This window comes from Bactrocera neohumeralis, chromosome 2 (assembly GCF_024586455.1).
Source record: "Bactrocera neohumeralis isolate Rockhampton chromosome 2, APGP_CSIRO_Bneo_wtdbg2-racon-allhic-juicebox.fasta_v2, whole genome shotgun sequence".
NCBI lineage: Eukaryota > Metazoa > Arthropoda > Insecta > Diptera > Tephritidae > Bactrocera > Bactrocera neohumeralis.
In genome coordinates, this window is record NC_065919.1 from 44,508,858 (window position 1) to 44,531,509 (window position 22,652).

At 39.2% G+C, this 22,652-nt stretch overlaps 1 protein-coding gene across 2 annotated transcripts in view; it reads left to right on the forward strand.

The window, feature by feature from the left end:
• Positions 1-22,652, forward strand: part of LOC126753054 (polyhomeotic-proximal chromatin protein) — a 425,206-nt gene that overhangs the window by 107,362 nt on the left and 295,192 nt on the right. The gene's annotated exons all lie outside the window — the stretch shown is intronic.

The window sequence follows — 22,652 nt, forward strand, 5'->3', positions numbered from 1 at the left end:
TGTGGGCTTAAATTGAAAATTGTAAAACTCAGGCGTATTCACACAGTTTGCGGCAAACCCTTTGGGAATTATGTTTGCAACCAGTCATTGGGTTGGAATTGTATAAATGACTATAATGGAATTACTAAATAGATATTTCTTGTAAGTGGAAAGGATATCGGTGTTTAGAGTTTGGTATATTCGCTACCTTGCTCTTTTCCTAAGCTTCCGCTGGTGTGACGTGCATATTTGCCGTCAGTCTCTTAATGTTTTTGGTATCAAACTTATGCAGTATTACTTTAATGACTTAAGAACGTGCTATTTGCTCTCGAGCAGAGTAAAGAATCAGCTTTTCAAGGTTTAGCAAGCTTTTAGCAGATATTAGATCATTGAATTCTGGTAGATGTTGGTTGAGTTGCTCTCAAATCTTACATTCCTGTGCTACTTACTAGTGTTGCATCCAGAGAAAGTTTTACCATAGTAACTTCGTTCTTTTGCTTTGATAATCATGTTACTAAAGTAATGAATATAATAGTCTCTGAGAGAAAAATCTCACATATTCTTTAAGCTCAAAATTAACTCGTCGTTCCTTTTACATAGTGACGTCTTATGGGCAGCTATTTTCCCAAAGCGCTAAAACTCTCATCCGCAGCTATTTTTTCTTTTTATTGGTAGTGTTTTTACGCGGCGGGTCTCAAACCCATCGCACAACCTTGGGGAGGGATGTTTTGCTTCTCACTTTAGCTCACCTTCAAAAGAATGATTTTTGGCTTCCCAGAGAATACTTGAACTAAGACCGGAAGTCGTAAGCTGCTTAAGCCGTATATAAACGAATCGTTTCTGGTCACTCCCAAGTGAATGGCGCTCAGAGAACTATCCTCATTTGCGTGAGCTTCCACACATGACTCCATTGTATTGTTTAAGCTCAATATTACCTCGTCGTTCTCTTTACTTTAAACATATTGACGTCTTATAAGCAGCTATTTTACCAAAGTGGTGTTAAAACTATCGAAATTATGTTATATAGTTCCTAGCGGAAAAATCTTAACCGTAAGTATTTCATTCTCTTGTTTAGAGGGCTTTTGCTGAAAAACCAACTGAACCAAACAAATTTCATATTTTATTCCTACGTAAAGTTGATTTCATCGATTAAATATTGGATAAATCCTCTTAGACGAGTACAGAGCTCGCAGTCTGCACTTTGAGCCGTGGCTAGGCGTTCACACGCTACTGAGAGTTTGGAGAGATTCACTCTCACATGCGCCTCTCTTCAACTGAGAGCGTCATTTTAAGGCGGTAACAGTACCGTATTGCGTTTTACCATCCGTCGATGATTATGAACTTGTAAAATACTTTGCAATTATGAATTGTTTCGTGGCACAGACATAAGATGTACCGCCTTTTTTATATCCAGAACAGGGTATATTAAGTTTGCTACGAAATTTTTAGCAGCTAGATAGAAATGTCGGAGACTATAAAATTTTTAAACAAATGATCAGCATGGCGAGCTGAGTATATTTAGCCATGTCCGTTTGCATACACGGTTACGAGATATCGATCTGAAATTTTGCACACGGCCCTTTCTCTGCAATAAGCTGCTGATTTGTCGGAACCGTCATTATCGAAGCACAAGAAGGTATAGCTGCCATACAAACTGTACCAATGGCATAAAAAGCTTATATGAAAAGCTTTTTCATTTGACGAGTTATCCTCAAGTTTTCGGTGTGGTTAATTGTCCAAGGCGATGGTGCAATCTCCAAAGAAATTATTCAGATCGGTTCACTATAACATATGGCTGCCATACAAACTGATCAATCAGAATCAAGTTCTTGTATGGAAATTGTGGAGTATTTTGAAGAGGACCTGTAGGGAAAGTGAGGTAACACTAATCTTAGTTCAGACTTTACAAGAAACATTAGCAGCAACAGTAACACATTTATTTGTCTCACTGCCTCTCTAATTCTTAACACTTTACTTAAATCTTAAACTACCTAATCACCGACGTTCAAGCTCAAATACAAAAATAACTCGAAAAATATATTTCTCTTAGCCCGAATTAAGACGTAAATTGACTCTAAGCTAAGACTATAATGAAAGCTCGTCGGCTATCCGAGCGCGAGTCGAACATCACATTGTCAAGCAACTATAAATTTACAACAAAAAACTCTAAAAATAACTAATATATGCATTATAAACTGAAACTTTTTAGTATGCGCTTCAGCAATTAATTATTCGATAATTTATTAAAAAATAAGCGTAGTTTCACTGATTTCTCCTTTGTCGTTGGGCGACAGCGATTCACTTCGTGACTGTCGCATCACAAAAGCGCTTATAACGATTAATAATTACATGTTGCCGTACAAGCCAGCGCACATGCATACATACATGCACACACAATGCAGTTTTTCCATGATTTCTTTGCCTCCGCCCACCGCCAACACCCCGCTACCAGCTGCAACAAAGCCTTTTTTAGACGCGGCCCTTCATTTTTTGTCGTTTCACTACACTTGGCCTTCAGTAAAATTTAATTATAAATAATTGTACGATATAAATCAACACAATTGACGAGACAAGTCTGTCCTTGCTGGTGTGTATGAAGTTGCATTGGCATGACAAGTGATACACTCACTCGCTTGACAAGCGAACAAAGTGCCCATGCGACATACACACACACACACACAGTCGTGCCTAGGAGCAGTCGCACTCTAGCTGCTCATCGTTCATCGTCATATTCGCGCGCTGGCAGGCTGGCTAAGCAGTTTTTGTTAACACATAGTCGTCATAAATTCAGTGGGGCACACATCCTCCTTACTTGCCGCTGCCACCACCACTGCAACACGCACAGGCACACACATGCACTCGTGTATCGCCTGCACTGACCATGAAAAAGTCGACAACAAAATAATTGGCTTTACGCTAGGATGTCAATTATAATTATAAAACTTAATTATAGCAGCAGCGAGGCAGCATTTTTTTCCGATCCGTGGAAGAAATCAATGCATAAAGTTCGTTTTGTGGCGAGCGGCTGTTGAAGGCCGCAGAACTGGTATGCAATGCTAAGTGTCCCCTCGGATGAGCAGCTATGCACTGGCTACATACAGATATACTCATAAATGCATACAAACGGATGTGTGTGGACTCATATCTGCTGTAATAAAGGCCAGTAAAGGTGCATGCCGCATACAGCCACTCGAAAGTTGCGCAAAAAATGAAGGGAATCTGTCGCAACAGCAAAGCAACTCATACATACATACACAATTCCAGGTACATGTGTACATATGTATACAGTTTATTTGCCTTACAAAGTTGCATAGTCCTGTGGTTCCGATTTTCCATGCCAGGCCATCTAGTTTGGCAGCAACCACTCGTCACCAACATAAGTACAACAACAACAATAGCACGAAGCAGTGTACCGGCCATAGATCATTTTATTTTGATCCATTGACAATTTGTTGGCGTCCATCTTTATCACTTTATGGCATTGTCGATTAACAAAGCACCAACAACACTTATAAGTACTGCGAAATGAACTGCCGCACAGTGGGATAGGTAACAGCAAAATATTGCAGCCAAATGCCATCCACATCAACAACCATCAACTCAGGCACAAAAAAGTCAGTAATTATGGCTCTATAGCGTTCCACATTGATTTTAACATTTTGACCGGCTTAATTATTTAATTCAAGCGAAGACAGCCTGCTGAACGGCAGTGAAAGTGTAACATCTGCGGATGGCGAACCCGATTCTCCATCTGAATACGATGGAATACATGTTCCATCACCCGATTATGATGAGGTTAGAACAGCAATTATCCATCTGAAGAACAAGAAGAAGCGGCAAGGGCCGTTGGATTATCGGCCGAGCTATTTAAATATGGCAGCGAAGAATTGACAAGGTTCATGCATCAGCTTCTTTGTAGAATATCGGACGAAAGCATGCCCGACGTTTAAAATTTAAGTCAGCCCAATTCACGAAAAGGAAACCCCCACAATCTGCGCCACCGTCAACAAGCTGATTGGACCTTATCAGAGTGGCTTTAGACCTGGAAAATCTACTATCGATCAGATTTTCACCATGCGACAAATCTTGGAAAAGACCCGTGGAGGAAGGAAAAAATAATAATACGAGCTGGCGAGCTGAATAGAGAAGGTACAATCTTCTATGCGAGTTAGTTCTACTTGCTCCAGACTGGATAAGGAAACGAAGCGTTTTTGTTTGGTTGTGAACGAGAACAAGACGAAATATCTCCTATTACCAAATACGAGGTTTGACAATTAAGTAATGAGACTGATTTTATTGCCGCGCTTGTGGTAAACCTGTGACCTTGAAATCCCCTTTCTCTTTTTCCGGCATCGCTCCGCTCTCCATTGAATAAGTGTACCATCGCTCTATCTTGTTTAGTTCGGCTGCTGCGTCAAGTTGAGTAGACGTGTGTTTGTAGTGCTCGTCACGAAAATGGAAAAACGAAAGCAAAAGCAGCATCGAATGACCGTCGCAGAAGACTGTTTGGAACAAGTGGAAAACGATGCGGAGGAATGGGCACTGACATCATCTGATGAGTCGGCCTTAGAATGGTTCGAGAGAAAGGTTCTGCGGAAGACTTATGGGCCTTTGTCGCATTGGCAACGGTGAGCACCGCAACGTTCTAATCGAATTTTGTTACTTCACCTAGTCCCTTGAACTGAGAAGCTCCTTGATATTTCTGGATAAGGCGGAATAGAAGCTAAGCAGGTATTCCAGCGTCACTCACATGCCTACTTCTCTACACTTTCTAAGTATCATCCGAGTTGTGTAGTCCACAAATGGTCAGACATACTTTTATGTACCGCCTAATGAAAGAAAACTTGAAATTCTTATATTAATTTTATGACCCCTATTCGCCTAGCTTCTGAACACTGTATGCTGTAAAGCAACTGTCTACAACCCCTTACAAGCTCTTACACAGAAATATGCATTTTGCGGAGATACGAGGACAAATGACAGTCAGTAAATTTTCAACTGAAATCCGATGAGTTCAGCGTCAAGAATACAAAACCAACAGCAAACAGGGTACACAAGTTGCCGGTGTTGTTGCAACATGTTTTGATTGAAAAGTGGCAAGCTGCATCGATTTCGCAATGCTTGTGGCACACACTTTATTCCCACCGTTGACGGCGCACCATTTCTTGCCGCTTTTTCTGCTGCTCGCTATTTCGAAGCGTAGAATTCATTTTAGCCTTTCGGTTTCTGTGACAATTTTATTTTCAACTTGACTCTTTTACGCTGCACTTCAACTGCTTCTTTTAGCGCTATGCGACGGCGCACCACCGGAAGTCCTTTGGCATTCGAACCAGTTCGGCATTAAAGGTAGACAAACAAAAAACGCAGCAAAGTAGTGCGACAACAAATACAAATGGGCGGACGAGATAAAAACATTAAGCAGTAGCAAAACTGAAAAATAAAACGTAGAAAGGGGGGAAGAAAGAAGGGTTCAACAGCAGACATAATAAGCCCACAGGGAGCTATTTTTATCGCGATTAAGTTACGCCGTTTTTATTTCAGCTCAGAAAGGACTTTAAGTGTTTATAGCCGCTGCTGCTCTTATCTCTTATTATTTATTTGTCTCTGATTGTTGCTATTTTCAGCGTGTTTTGTTTGCTGTTTAAAAAGGAATTAATTCGAGTAATGCAATTATTTCGTTAGAGGGTACCGTCTATCGTTTTCTTTTGGAAAATTTTAATCAAGTAGTAGGAGACGCAATAAAAACTTAACCTTAAATCCTTAGAGGGTTGGTATTTTCGCTAAATGTTTTTTCATCAGCACTCTTAAATATTTTACCCATCTTTAAAATTGGAAAACAGTATTGCGGAGGGTCTCAAATAAGTTTTTCGTCCACTCAAATGGACCGTCGTCTTTGAGCTTTAAGTGACGCGACTTTCTAGTGCTCTCTACACTTATCTGTATGCAAAACACAGAAGCACCTTAACTTTACATTACGTCACGTATATACTGGGTTCCAGTCCACAAGGAAATGAAATAGCCATTTGTTTAACTACCGAACCGGTACAGAAAGTACGCAAGTCGCTTAATACGACACACAATGAAATTTCCGAAACTGGAAGACGGTTGACGGTCATAATTTACTGGAATCAGGTATCACATGCGAACCGAATGGGCATTAATAACGATGACCCATGCAGAAAGTGCAGGAATGTAGGAATGGGGGAGATGCTGGAATACCTCTTCTGCTGCCGTCTGGTCTTATCTGGAACTCGTACTAGATATCTAAGGTCTTGACAGTTCAAAGAACCAGTTGAAGTATCAAAATCGAATATCAAGTTCTCTGCCATGAAAATTTCAGTTGTCAGTAGTCACGTTTCCCGGGTCTTAGCTTAAATTTGGGCAATAATTGTTTTTACTGAGAGTTTCGTAGTTCTGTGGGAAAATTAATTTGTATTGCTCCTTATACAAATTTATCGATGCCTCAACTCATCGTCTTTTTAATAATTAGTGGTTACAGTAACTGCTTCACTGATAATATCTTCTGTTCCGTACTTAATGGGTCTAATCATAGAATTCGTTTCTATCGAAAAAGTGGTCGAATCGATCAAATTAAATTATGTTTATTATCATTCGAAATATCATTCTTTGGTTTTTATTTTTTGAAGATTTTCTCATTCAAATGTTGGCCAGGGCTACGTCTCAGACGGTAACTCCGTTGAGTTAAATTTTCGATGACTCGTTCGAGCATTAAAGGTGTTTCGAAGCTGGATTGCCCGCATAGACTTTAGACTTTTCATATCCCCACAGGAAAAAGTTTAACTGTATGATTCACACGATCTTGGTAGTCAATCGATCAGCCCAAAACGTGAAATTGTCTGTTCTTCGAAGTGTGACCCATTGCTTGATGCGTTGTGTGTGAAGTGGCGCCGTCTTGTTGAAACCACATGTCGCCACGAGCTTCAATTACAGATCTCAAATGGTCCGTTATCATGGTGCGATAACGGTCGTCATTGACGGTTACGTTCTCACGGGTATTTTTGAAGAAATACCAACCGATGATTCCACCGGCCAACAAACCAAACCGCATTGTTGTTTTTTTTTGAATGAAATGGCAGCTCTTGAATTTCTTCACGTTGGGGGTCATTGAGCCAGGAATGGGTCTCATCGCTGAACAGAACTAGGCACGAAAACGTCGGATCTTCATGGAAGAGCCCATCAAGCCCATCAAGCGGTTTCAGTTCTTGCACAAGCTGTATTTTGTACGCTTTCAATCAAAAATCTCGACGTTAAATGCCCCAAGCAGTTTCATACGCCTTCCCGAGTTGCTGCGAACGGCGCCGAATCGACTATCCGGCATAAGTCTTTCCACAATGAAATGCCGAACAATACAGAACAAAAATAAGATGACAGCTTGACACAACTCACCTGTGATCTGTCAAAAAGGGCTAATGAAAAAAGTACCTTTACTTGGATCACCCGTTAATTGACACTGAGAATTCCCCAGTTTTTACGGAATTTAATCTGAATTTGGTATTGGACCACACTTCTCCGAAAATAATATTATCGCTTTGTTGTTTTAACTCATTTTGTGTCTCGTGCCACATGGACTTACGTCATTTAAAAGGGCTCTTTGCTGCCATTGATTTTATCATAAAATTTGGTCTTATTTTCGACGTCTTCATGTGCTTGATATTCGCCTGCAGCACTTTAATGAACTCGACTTGCGTAAATTAAATAGCGCCAATGCCAGCAAATTGTCAGGTGGCAGAAGCGGCCAACTAATTTATGTGTCAGCCGTTGCAACTAAATATCTATGCGGCTGCCAGAAAGTGTTGGCCTTTATCTGTTATACAAGTCTAATTCCTGCCACCGTTAGACTGCTGCCAACAACCAACTCGTGGACACTTAGCAATGCGCTGCCAATGCCAATTGGAAATTGCTGCTCTTTTACTGCCATTTCCGGTGTCAGGCTACAGAGCCAGGCCAACCGCGCCAGTTCGCAGGGGTTTATTTGGCCCCACCCATTAGCGCTGTTGGATTAATCGAGGAGGCAACCACATTGCAACAGCAACTTTAAGCTTTGCTTTAGCTGTTTCTATACTCTTTATTGCAGCGCGGTTGATTGGTTTCGTCGAGTAAAAAAGCAAATGGAAGCACAACAACAACGGCAAGTGACTAAACAAGAAGTCGCACAAAAACCAATGTCGAACATGGAATTCCATCAGATTAATGCTTGTTAATATTGTCGCCAATTTAATAGATATTCGTCTACTCAGCGTCGCACACCAACCGCTGACTACCAAGCGCTACAGAAACTTACCCACTACTGTCTGTCTGTTGCACAAGTGGCAAATGTTAAAAAAATGTTGCAAACATGCGACATAGTTACATAATTGTATGTACAGTTGTTGTTGTTGTTGTGGCAGCAAATCAAACCCTATGTAATGGAAGCGCTACTGCTCAGCTTGACAAGCCTTTGGCTGGCGGCAGTGACTGTCGGTCGGCTGGCTGAAATGGTTTGGTGACTGCCAACCCGTCAACGAGTCATTCAATTCACCGCCGATGTTGCGATGTTGCAATTGTTTGTGTCTTTCTATGTAGCGGCGTATGTGTCTACATTACATAGGCTGGCTAGGCTGACATTTAGTCAGTCGGTTGTCTGTCTGCCTCTTTTGCGTCACAAAAAAACGCCTTTGCGGGGCTTCACCTGACGTCCGACGCGCCACACTTGTTTGTTGCATGTAAGTTTACTGTTTGGCTTGTCTCATTTTTAATGCCAACTGCCAACTGCCAAACGGCGCTGCCACCTGCTGCTGCGGCATGTTGCAGCTACCCCGTGCCGCAAGTACAGCCCCCTCCAGCATAGTGTTGCTGTCGCAGTTTGTGGTTGCGGCTGCAAATTCAACGCGCCACTTAGTTGTTGTTCTTGTTGTTGGTTTTTGTTGTTGTTCTTGTCATTGCGTTTTTGCTCTTGCTGCTGAACAACAGCGTCGTCCTGTTGCCCTTGCTGGCTGGCACTATTCCATGAAGCCGCGCTTACTTACACACCTTGCAACTCACACCGCACCGCCATTGTGGCACTGCTGTGCTCGGTGTTCTTCTTACTCATTTCTGTGGCACAAATGAGCAGGTGCTTCTTGAAGCATGTTCACTTTAATTGATGAGGGATTTACATTTTTCTACACTTCGCTGCCAGACATTCCGTTCGTACTCCACACACTAGTTTAGAGTTTTCCGTTGAAAGATTTAGCGCGAGTATGTGTCTCTGAGTGCCGCAAGTGGCTCACCATTCAGCGCTTGTAATCCATAGGTGGCACAGGAAGGGCGGCGAAATTATAATTGCAAAACACCAGAGTCATCTTCTTAGTAGTGACATGTCGTATTGGATTACCTGCTGCGCCAGCATAAAGGGTTCGCTGGCTTGGTCAGTGCTCAAGGCTTGGTCTGACGGCTGGCATTCTGCTGTGGTCACTAGCTATGCATATGCATGAGCTGCGTTGCGGAAGGTGCAGCAAGCCATACTTTGTAAATATAATTTCAGCTTGTCGATTTTCTATTTGCTTGTAATCACATGCGAAGCCTCTGCTCTTGGTAAATGACTTATCTTCTTAAGTATTCTTAATGAAAGTCTTTTGCTGAAGGTGAAATAAATTGCATGGCGACTGGTTTGCTATCGGCAGCTTAAATTAAATTTATGTGATTGAGTTGTTTTTGTAAAGCGATGTTATGAAGGAAATAATTATTGCTGGTGCATTAAACAAAATTTTTTTTTTTTTTTCAAAGTTCAAAAATTTTCTCTGGAGCTACTGTACAATTTACTTTATTTATATTGAAAACAACTTTCAGAAAAGCTACAAAATAACTAACATCCATTCATTTCAATCTTGAACAAAGTTGAAGAACTCTTGTATACTTACTATACTTATACATTGCCGGGTAACTTCTTCTTCTCCTTTAATGTCGTAGTCACCGCATACACGTTTACAATCGAGTTAGTTTCGGTGTTTCTTCATTTCGCTATTTGGTGCTAATTCGAGATACCTTGGTACAGCCAGGTCCACCTTAGCTTTCCAACGGAGTGGAAGCCAACCTCCCTCTTCCACATGTCGAACTATGTCAATGTCGTCGTAAACTCGTACAGCTCAACATTCCATCGAATACAATGATTCCATGCGCAAAGCACCATAAATATTCCGCAAAAGCTTTCCCTCAAACATTTTTACGGTCGACTCATCAGATTAAGTCTTTCTCCATGCCTACGCACCATATAATTGTCGGCATGATAGAGGCTGCCAAGTGGGCTTCTTCTTTAAGCGGCAAGTACATAAACATTCTAGTGGCTAAGTAAGCGGAAATTACGGTTAACCGTAGCGCTAATACTAAGTCTCCTTAGGTTATGTTATTAAAGCAGGCAATAACCAGATTTTCTGAAGGTTAATATCGTATAAGAATAGAAGGTAATGAAAAGTCAAAAGAGCTGGCCTGATTGGGCTAAGTAGCCCAGGGACATTCAGCTCCTTCAAAGGTTGCTTGAAGGCTTGGACCACCAAATCCACTGAATTGCTAGATAAGGGTTACATTGGATACTACACGGGGGCGCAAAGGGCTTAATGTTGGTGCCTCTCTTTTCTACCAACCAAATCGTATGACAAGCTGAGTCGATTTAGCCATGTACGTCTGTATGCAGTAGTTCTAATTGGGGATTGTGGTAGAGCTGGGCAATACATTTTTAATTGTTGTGTTGCCATATTTTTGCCATATCTGTTTGGCTATTTGGCATTTGGTTGTGGATTTCCCACTAAACTCCGGCTAACCGCCTCTGATTTGTCTAAAGAGAATCCTGACTTAGCCAACACGTCAGTTTTCTTCGTTGCCAAGAACCCAAGTTATGGAGAACTGGAGTTGACCTGCCAATGAGCTTAAAGCCTTCCTACATTTGTTTACCTAACTGTGTATATCGCAATTCTTTGTATCTTTCCATAGATGTTCTCTATGCCTAGTACGTCCGCTTGGAAGATGCTTGCTGAGTTTGGTAGACGGATAGAGAGAGAGATATCAATATCGTCGGAGTCTATCGCCGCCCTTATTCCGTAGTCAATTTTAGATCCGTCTTACAGATAGTATTCTCCTTCTCTACTAAACCTCTTCCCCATTCACGTGTAGAGGGTATTCTCACCTGGTAGTCAGTATTAAAACTTAACCTTGGGAGGATATATAGCATATAAGCGGAAAGCAAACTTTCCGATCAAAATCAAGCTCTTGTAAGGATTTTTTTATTGTGAAGGGTATTATATTTTCCGTTCAAGCTATGTTACCGATTTTTTCTTGTTTCAAGATAAGATATCCTCAAGTTTTGGCAACAACTAAGAAGTGTTACAAAGGTTGCTAAGGACTGTTGAGATAGAGAACCTTAATAGTTTTCAGAAAGCTTAATAAAAAAGTAATAAAACAGAATATTTTGCGCTTTTAATTAATGTCATAACATAAAAATCGGAAATTGGATAAGATAGTAATAGATTAGAAAAAAATCGTATTACAAATATTACATTACATTGTTGTCGTTTATAACTAAACGTCCAAGGTGTAAAGTAAGCTTAGATTCCACATTAATCGGCGGTAACGTAGTGACAACTTGAGCAAACAAAGAAACTACCCAAAACTTAGTCTGAACTCACATTAAGCACATTCTTGACAGGAAAATATGTAAATTCACAACAAGCAACATGCAGCTAAGCCCTCCACCGGATAGACACCTCAGCTCCTATTGCCACGCCACCGCTGTCGCTTTATTTATTTACCTCTTTCTCTCTCTATTTGTAAGTCAGTCAGGCGAAACCATTTGTCTATGCGCTGCTGTTCCACGTCATTGTGCAACTCATTTGTCTCACCAAAAGTGTGTGGTGGTCGCGGTATTGGTTACCGAAACGCATCGGCGGGATAAGCTGAATTAGATAACGCCTGCCGTAGGCAACATAAACAACGGATTTCTTTCAACTATTTAGAATGCTGACTGGCCGTGTCCCCGCAAGCCCAAAAAGCGCAGCGAATGCCAAACAAATGTCAGGCATGCAACAGTACAAACAACAGCAACCACAGCGCTTTTGCCTTAGCTCACACGCATGCGAACTGTCATTTAGTCACTCAGCTGATCAGCCTGACAGTTAGCCGGTGAGTGAGTTAGACAGCCAATGCGGCGGTTGGGCGAATGTCACAGCGCAGACAGACAATGCAATTGCAAATAAGGCTGCGAAAGCATGTTGTTGTCTAACATTTAATGCGGCGACAGGGGACAGCCCATATGGGAGTGTGTAAGTGTGTGTTTGTTTGTATAATTACATATTTGTACGCCGTGTGTCACCGGACCGACCTGTCATGCGTTGCACTAACAAACACATACATACTTTGTATATGTGTGTGCATGTGCCGTTATCGAGTGTGCTTTTCTGAAATTACACGAGACAAAGCTGACATCTGAACAAATTGCTTCGATTAGTTTTCGTAAGCGGTGCCACTTTATTTTACATGGAGTGAAAGTCTGACGATGACGACGGTGACAGCGGCTGGCGTTGTGGCTCTAGTTGCCGACATGATAGTGGTGTTGGTTGTGCTGGTGTTTAGTTACGCAATGGTGCATATGCACTTTGGACTGCTTGCAGGTTTGCGCCGCTTTCGACCGCCTCCGAAACGTCTCCACTTGCTGTTGATTAATTTAATTAAAAAGTGCTCACGAATGCTGGAAAATCGTGACTGCAAACTGGCGAAAGTTGAAAGGCGGCGGTTGTAAATGTACTCACTATTTGTAGATTGTGATAAATTTGTACGAGTAGATACATATACATACATATATTGATGTACATATGTAAGTAAATGGGTATGGAATGTAGGTGGAGTATGTTGCCTCTTTCGCTGCGCTCACTTTTGTCATATTTCAGCATTTAGGCATCTCAAGCAAATATTTCTTAGCCCTCCTATTGTGAAATTCTTTACACAATCGCAAGCAGATTCTTCTAAGTCGACAATAATAGCCTTCACGGGTACATTTCTTTTAGCATAAATGGGTATCAAAATATCTTTGTCTTCATTGAACAGTTTTTTCAGAGGCTGTATATTGATATCCTCATATATTGATAGGCCTCAACACCCGCGCCGTTAGTTCTGCTTTCTCCAGGCTGGACAAGGAAGCACAGAAAATGGGTCTGGCAGTGAACGAGGGCAAGACGAAATATCTCCTGTCATCAAACAAACAGTCGTCGCACTCGCGACTTGGCACTCACGTCACTGTTGACAGTCATAACTTTGAAGTCGTAGATAATTTCGTCTATCTTGGAACCAGTGTAAACATCACCAACAATGTCAGCCTAGAAATCCAACGCAGGATAAATCTTGCCAACAGGTGCTACTTCGGACTGAGTAGGCAATTGAGAAGCAAAGTCCTCTCTCGACAAACAAAAACCAAACTCTATAAGTCACTCATAATTCCCGTCCTGCTGTATGGTGCAGAGTCTTGGACGATGTCAACAACGGATGAGTCGACGTTGCGAGTGTTCGAGAGAAAAGTTCTGCGAAAGATTTATGGTCCTTTGCGCGTTAGCCACGGCGAATATCGCATTCGATGGAACGATGAGCTGTACGAGATATACGACGACATCGACATAGTTCAGCGAATTAAAAGACAGCGGCTACGCTGGCTAGGTCATGTTGTCCGGATGGACGAAAACACTCCAGCTCTGAAAATATTCGACGCAGTACCCGCCGGGGGAAGCAGAGGAAGAGGAAGACCTCCACTCCGTTGGAAGGACCAAGTGGAGAAGGACCTGGTTTCGCTTGGAATATCCAATTGGCGCCACGTAGCGAAAAGAAGAAACGACTGGCGCGCTGTTGTTAACTCGGCTATAATCGCGTAAGCGGTTTCTACCCCAATTAAGAATAAGGAGTATAGCTACATTAAACAATAACGCATTCCAAATTTCGGGAATATATCTCTTTAAATAAAACAGGTTCCACGCAAGGACCTGTATTTGCTATTTTAGTTTGTATGTCAGCTATAAGCTATAGTGTTTCGATAAATCCAATATATGAGCAGCTTTTTTTGGGAGAAAAGAATGCGCGTAAAATTTTTGATCGATATCTCAAAAACTGTAGGACTGCTTCGCGTATATACATACATATATGCGCGCTTTTCCGGGGACTAAAGCCCAAAATATTGTAAGTGGATCCTCCTGAAAGCCCGGTGATTTTCTGTAGCGAAAGCAATTGTTTGTAAAGTAACTTTCCTCGTAAACATCTTAACAACGTACCTTTTCGTAACATAAACACCCGCAAAAGGAAAACTTTTCTGTAGTAGAAAGAACTGCAATTAATATGTACTACACTCCAAAGTGCAGGGTGATTCATTTCGAGGTCCCCTACCTTTTTAAAGAAAAAACAAAGAATTTAATGGAGAATGTTTATTATCATTCGAGAGAACATTCTTTGGCATTTACTTTTTCAAGATTATCTCTTTCAAATCTTGGACCCGTCTTCGTCTCAGACGGTCCATTCGTTGAGTTCAATTTTCGATGACTCGTTCGAGCATTTCGACTTGTAACTGGCGAATGACACATGTGATCTTTCGCTCCAAGGCCTGAATCAAGGCGGGATTGTCCGCATAGGCTTTAGACTTTACATACCCTCACAGGAAAAAATCTAACGGTGTGATATCACATGATCTTGGTGGCCAATCGAACGGCCCAAAACGTGAAATTAGCTGCTCATCGAAATTTTATCTCAATAAATCCATTCATTGGTGAGATGTGTGTGAAGCGGCGTCGTATTTTTGAAAGCAAGGACGCCGAAATGACAAGCTTCAATTTCAGGAATCAAATATCGGTTATCATGGCGCGAGAACGGTCGCCATTGACGGTTACATCCACCGGTCCACAAACCACACCAAACCGTTGTTTTTTCTGAATGAAATGGCAGCTCTTGAATTTCTTTTGGTTGTTCTTCGTCGCATTGAGCCAGAAATGAGCCTTTTCACTGAACAAAATTTGGCTCGAAAACGCCGCATATTCTTAGAACTTTTCAAGAGCCCATAAAGTAAAGCGATATCACATAGGAAGGTCGAGCGGCTTCAGTTCTTGCACAAGTTGTCAAGCTGTATTTTGTATGCTTTCAATTTCAGATTACGACGTAAAATGCGCCAAGTCGTTCCATACGGCAGTCCGTACACTCTCAGCTACGGTTGCTATATTTTCTTCACTGCGTGCTGAACGTGGTTTATTCGGTCGAATATTATCCAATAATGAATGCTGTGTCTCAAGATGGGTGATGGTGTGGCGAATAGCACGCTGAGTAGGCCGATTATGCTGACCATAAGTTGAGCCAAGAGCGCGAAACACATTCCTTACAGGACGTGAATTTGCGTGATGAAATGCCTAAATACTAAACAAACATAACATGACAGCTGACACAACTTACTCGTGATCTGCAAAGAAAAGGCTATTGAAATAAGTACATCTACTTGGATCAACCGTTAAAAGTTGGTACCATACCAAATAGGTTATACGACTTTGAGATGGACGCGCTTATTCTCGAAAACTTTGTCATTGCTTTTATACGTCAATTTTTAACAAGAGAGCCGCGCGCGAGGAAAACGAGCAGAGCATTAGTGAATGGAGACAACTTATGTCTCTTAGTTTTGCCGAGGTAAAACTCCGTGTTAAAAATGTTTGCTAAAATTCTTGCTAGTCATTTCAAAAACAAGTAACAAATAGGCCATCTAACCCGATCTCTAACATATGATTCTATATAATTTGTAATGCAAAAATTTTAAGCACGCAAAATGTAAGAAACTATTGAATATATTTGCAACTCAATATTAAAAGATAATTGTTTACTATTTTGTTCAAAATCTCCGAGAGGATTCACGGTTATTACGGTCACAGGAAATATCATTTGTACCCCATGTATGGAACTCACCTTTTTTAGTTTTTTATAATTTTTCTCAACCAATGTTTTTCTAATATGCGATATCTCCGTACCGTCTCTTACTCACCCTTTCACCTCAATGGCAACAACACTCTCATTGATTTGCATTACACAACATCAGTGAACAATTTCCGCTTTCTGATTTGCTCCCCAACAATTATCGGCATGTTTACACACCAATTATTCACGCTCACATTTGCAATGCAGCGTTAAATATTATGTTTTAATGTAAACAAGCACTTCGAGCTTATTTGCATAATATTAAATATATTAAAATTGCATATCATTTACATACACACACACACACACACACACACACACGCAAACATACCAATGAGTAGCTGGATATGCGCATAATTGCCATAGAATAAATAATAATGGAAAAACGATAAACCAATTTCATTACTGTCGCTGCAAAAACACACTGAAACGATAAAGTGGCTTTAGTCGACTTGAGTTTTTGAGCGCAATTACAGTTATTATGAGCAATTTCTTCGAGATCCGAAGCTTTACTTCAACTCGGATAATAATTTGTATACGTAAACTACCAATTAAGTTAAGAATAGTTAAAAGATAAACCCTGATTTAATTAGTAATCAAAATACCTAACTTCGCTTAAGTCAACTTAAGCCTTTTTAACATAGTGACATATAAATACACATGGTAATACATGCCGTTATTCATTACTCTTATTATTTGCATTGTTTTTCCATTATTTTTGTTGTTGTTGTGTTTGCTGTTGTTGTTGTATCACATATTTAGCATTTTGCATTAATAATTTTTATTTCGATTTTGCGGTTGAACGAGTTTGCCATACATCTCTATTTATTTATGGCATTTACATATTTGGCCTGTGTATAAATTGAATTTGCCTCAATTTTTTCGCTTTTCCCGTTTTCGTCTCATTTCTTTATTTATCGCGCGTATTTTGTGTTGTACACTTTATCATGTGTGTAATTATAAACATTTGTTAATAATTTCAACAGTTCTGTGTTCGCTGACAAAAAGTGTCAAAAGTAATTTTTATTTAATGCAACAACAACAACAACAAGAAACTGGAATCCCACAACAACTATCGTGAGAGCGAACAGTTGTCTGGCATTTTTCTCTCTCGCCTGCTTGCCTGGGCTTTCAGTTTCATTACCTTGTATGTGGGGTTGTATATGTATATATATGTATGTATGTGTATGTATATTTGTACATACATACGTACATATGTACTATATGGGTGCGGTTCGCTCGTTAGTTGCTGGCAATTGTTATATATCGCCCACACCTTCCCTTTTTTGAACTGGTGAATTTCACTCAAGTTGAGCTTTCGAAAGTTGACAAATCTCACAAATTGACTGCCACTTCGGACATTATAGTTAATTATATACATACGTCAGTGCTTGGTTTCTTTTGAAGAAAATAAATCATAATATAAATTATAATTTTTTAATCATTTGTGCCAAAGAAATACGGAAAAAGAGAAAATTGTTTTAACATCATGCCCCAGTGATTCTCAAACTAAGAAATGAAAACAAAATCAGTTTTATTCTTCTTCTTTTTTCCTGTCTTAGTCACCGCTTACACGGTTATACCTAAATTAATAACCGCGCCAGTCGTTTCCTCTTTTCGCTATTTAGCGCCAATTTGAGATACCAAGTGCAGCCAGGTTCTTCTCCAACACGACCTAGCCAGCGCAGCCGCTGTTTCTTAATGTGGTGAACCATGTCACAGCTCATCGTTTCATCTACTGCGGTATTCGTCGTTGTCAATGCCCAAAGGTCCATAAATTTTAGCAAAATCTTTCTCTCGAACACTCCTAAGAACGACTCTTCAGATGATGTCATTATGGTGCCTTCGCGCCATATAGCAAGACGGGAATAATGAGGGAATTATAGAGTTTGATTTTTGTTCGTCGAGAGATGACTTTAACTTCTCAATTGCCTACTCAGTCCGAAATAGCACCTGTTGGCAGGAGTGATTCTGCGTTGGATTTCAAGGTTGATATTGTTGTTAGGGTTGACACTGGTTCAGTTCTGTAGTTATATTCAATTTATTTTTCTGTAAAATTAGTAAAATTACTAATATTTTTTAAGTTTGAGAAATATATTCGCTATGATTCTACTGTTGACCGTTTAATATCTACATAAGTATGTGAGTATAATACACAAAATTCTCAACGTAACCTCAAATTTGACTAAAATCTGAATTATTCTTGCAGACATTAACTTCAAGTAGTGTATTTTAAATATTTGTTTGATATTTCGATTATAGGACAAAATATCCTAAGTAATGCAAAAGCAATTATTTTGAAATAAAAGGTCAGTTTGAGCGCATCGCCGTCTGGTATGCTTAATTGGTACTTCTCTGGTGGGCTTAAAGTGAAGAGAATCAAAAAAAATCTATAAATCGAACTCCATTAGTCAATTCTGTGAAAAAGGCAGGTGTTTATAATGTAGATTATAATATTTCATAAATTCTAATAAATCTCATAATTCTTTATGATTGCCTAGTTTAGATTGGTACTACTGAGCAGAAAATATAAGAATTCAGTTATTTTTTAAAAGTTATGACCACCTCCAATGCTTGAACGGTCACAAAAGTGTTTCACTTTGTTGAAGATGGTAATTAACTGTCTAAGAATCCCTACTGACATTGTTAAACATTTCAAGTTCTAATAATCATTTATAGATTATTATTATTATGTACAATCTTTTACTTTTTATAGAAACCCCGGTTTGCCTTGTAATATTTTACATTTGTTTCGCTATAACTCGCTTGATTAGTTATGTATTTGTAACAGAACACACCCCAACTGTTTTGTAAAGATAAGAAAATTACAAAGCAATACCGATTTTAAAATGAAATTTACAGTTAAAAATACATATATAACGTGCTTTATTGCACATATCGGCACCTAAAATGCAAAATAAGGCAACATCACTCTTCAAGTGAAGTGATGTTACGATGTAATAGAAAGCACTCATTTGAGTTTTGGTTATAAATGGTTATATATTGGTTATATCTGACAGCAGAAGCTGAAAATTTTATGCTACATACATATACATATATATGTATGTAATATGATGTAGTGAATCGTAAGCAATAAAAAACTCAATTTCGATTTTTTTGATGATACGTTGTTTTGCATTTTAGGTGACGATACATTCATATGTATATACAAATTTATTCCTAACAAGCATTTAGGTTAGTTATCGATTAGAAAATGCTTTGAAAATTAGCAGGAGTCTCCAAACCCAAACTTCAAAGAGGGATTCGATAAACAGTGTCTAATTGAAAATATAGTATTTATGTATATTTATCGCATTTAACATATGGCTTAAACCTTGTAATGGATTTCAAACTCAGCTTCGTTGCCTCACGAATTGCCAGACACTCTATTGGCAGAAAAATTAAACTAAGAAAACATACTTGGTTTTGCAAATTTTTTGTGCTTAATCAATCAATCATAGATTTGTATTCATTATATAGTGATAAAAGATTTCAAAACCAGCGGCAAATAAACGATTAAAAAATGTGCTTTTTAGGTTTTTTTTATTGTGATTTCTTACTATTAAGTTTGTTTGTCTAATTTCTTATAGCGATATTTATCATTGACTACGACAAAAATCGTTTCTTTTATGTTTATTTTTCTCTCTTTGGTTTTCGTTATCTTTGCCAATCCGATGTATTTGGCTGGTATTTCTTATTTTCAATACAAATCCTGTTAATATCATTTAATATGCATGACATGTGCTGAATTTTAAAATGTAGAATTTTACTCTATATTAACAGCAATAATTAATATACAAATGAGAGCAAATAAATAGCATTCATCTAGTATCCGCGGAGAGTAGACAAGCCTATAGAGAATACTCTATAAAAATTTCAAGTAAATCGGTCCAGTAGAACCTGAGAAATCGTGGGTATCGTTCCGAAAAAGTCAGTTTTGAGAAAAACGCGTTTAAAGTTTAGGAGACAATTCTAGTGAACACGGACGAAACGTCACAAAATCGGCTGTATCTCCGAAAATAAGTCGAATTTTTAAAAATCCTTCCAAGTTCATATTTTTGAAAGTCTAAACTTTCAAGATATGCAAGAAAAAAAATCGATTTTTTTTTTCAAAATCCTAGACAAGAATACCCCCTTAATAACTAAATCTGAAAACGTTTATACTGTCCAGTTTGTTCGGAGATTGTAGCATTAGTTTTAGACAATAATACGCTTCAAAAATTATGGAAGATATGAATTTTGCCGAAAAAAACTAGTTTTTCTAAAAATTTTTGATTTTGATCTTGATCCGATCGGGTCCGGATATCACAAAAACTGAGGAGCAAATCATTCAGTTTCGCTCTTGAAGCCCAATTGTTGAAAATATCGATAAAATAATGGAAATCGTCAAGCCTCATGCGCGTAGTTACGATTGCCCAAGGTCTAAGCATTATACAAAAAACTATTTGGGTGGCATTTCAATAAGTGTCTCGCTACAAAATTCAAATATTTCGGCAGCGAATAGTTACTGGTGACTAAAAGTGCGCCACTTTCGACAACGTCAAGCGAAAGCGTTCGTTTTCGAATCGCGGTAAACCGTCGTGAACTGTGGCCAAGCCAGTATTGACTGCCAGTATGGGTGTGCTGTGTTTGCTTGGTAGGATTGACAGGAAATCATCTAATATGGGCTCCTCAACTGCGACAAACTCTAAATTCGGATATATACTGTAAATAAATACTATTTGTACTAAGTAATCGCTTCAGGAGAGAAATGGTGTTCCATCAGGTCAACGCCACTCTACACACATCGCTACTGACTCGTCAATAGCTCCAGGAGCTTGGTTGTAAGGCTCTAATGTGTCAACTTTATAGAACGGACCTGACACTACGTGAGTTCTATCTGTTCCCGGCCAATGATTTTATTGGTGAAAAATTCGCCTCAAGAAAAGCTTGTGAAAATCGACTGTCCCAGCTCTTTGCTAGAGACGTGGGTTTCTATGAAAATTATCGAAAAAAAATTTGATAATTCTAAGTATGCTAAATAATACCTGCAATTTAAGACAAAAATTAAGAATTTCTTTTTACTAGACTAGACCTTATAGTTTATATTAGGCACACATTTTTTTCAGTGAGTCTAAAAACCATTTATGTATGTGTATATGAGGCCACGACAGCACTGTGCACACAACTGTAGGCTAGAAAGCGTAAACCTGTCGATTATTGAGTGGAGCAGCGCTTTAGTGCTCGCTGGCTGCTTACTCACCCTCGTTCCACACACTCACATACTCACACAAATGAAAGCGCATATTCACTTGTGTGTTTGTGTATATTTCATCACTTCCCTAGCTACCTGTCATGCTATTGTTTAATGCTCTAAAGCTTCGCAGCCAAAGCACAATCGAATAAAAATTGAAATCAAGGTGCTAAAATAATGCTAATGGCCAAATGTGCTGCACAATAAAACAGTCAAGTGCCAACCGCGGCAGCAATAACAACAATAACAACGAATTCGACAGGCTCACGTTTCAACTGTCTACACGTTCACATCAGTTCCACTCGTGCTTCTATAGCTTAGCTTGGCTATTTTATTAGTATTCTGCTGCTGCTGGCTTATTGACAGAATCATTTAGGCGTGAATTGTGGTGGGCGTCTATCGTTTCGTTCGTTCGCTCGTTTATAACGCTTTATAATGCTGAACGCACGCACATAAATTCACAAAAAATTATATGCTTAATTTGTTGATTGATATTTGATGAAGTATTATTTCTCGACTTTTCGTGTAGTTGCGTTCTCTCGCCATACCATATTGTAGCCATTGTGAGTTAACGGAAATTTCATTATACCCCGATCAGGGTTAGCTAAGTTTGCCACGGAACTTGTAACAGAATGTTGGCGACCCTATAAAATATATATATACTTATATCTTGCGGACCGACCAGTTTAATCGATTTTGCCAACTTCATCTACATATATGCCCGTCTGTGCGTCGGTGATTCTGTATTTATATATGCGAACAAGTTGCTCAGTTCTTGAGATATTGATCCGAATTTTTGAACACGTCCTTATCTCCCTAAGAAAACGCTCATAGTATGTGGGAACCACCGATACCGGACCACTATAGCATATAGTTCTCATACAAACTGATCAATCAATATCAAGTCCTTGTATGGAAAACTTTTTTATTTGACAAGATATCTTCACGAAATTTAGCATAGACTATTATACTCAGCACCGCTACAATTATTGAAGAAATTTACTAGATCGCACCACTATAGCATATAGCTCTCATACAAACTGATCAATCAAAATCAAGTCCTTGTATGGAAAACTTTTTTATTTGACAAGATATCTTCACGAAATTTAGCATAGACTATTATACTCAGCACCGCTACAATTATTGAGGAAATTTACTAGATCGCACCACAATAGCATATAGCTCTCATACAAACTGATCAATCAAAATCAAGTCCTTGTATGGAAAAATTTTTTATTTGACAAGATATCTTCACGAAATTCAGCATAGACTATTATACTCAGCACCGCTACAATTATTGAAGAAATTTACTAGATCGCACCACTATAGCATATACATAGCTGCCATACAAAGTGATCAGTCAAAATTAAGTCTTTGTATAGAAATTTTTAATTTGTGAAGGGTATTATAGCTTCGCTGCAATCTAAGTTATCGTTTTTTCTTGTTTTTTGCTTTTTGTTTATTTTTAATTTTTTGTTTTTGGCCTCAA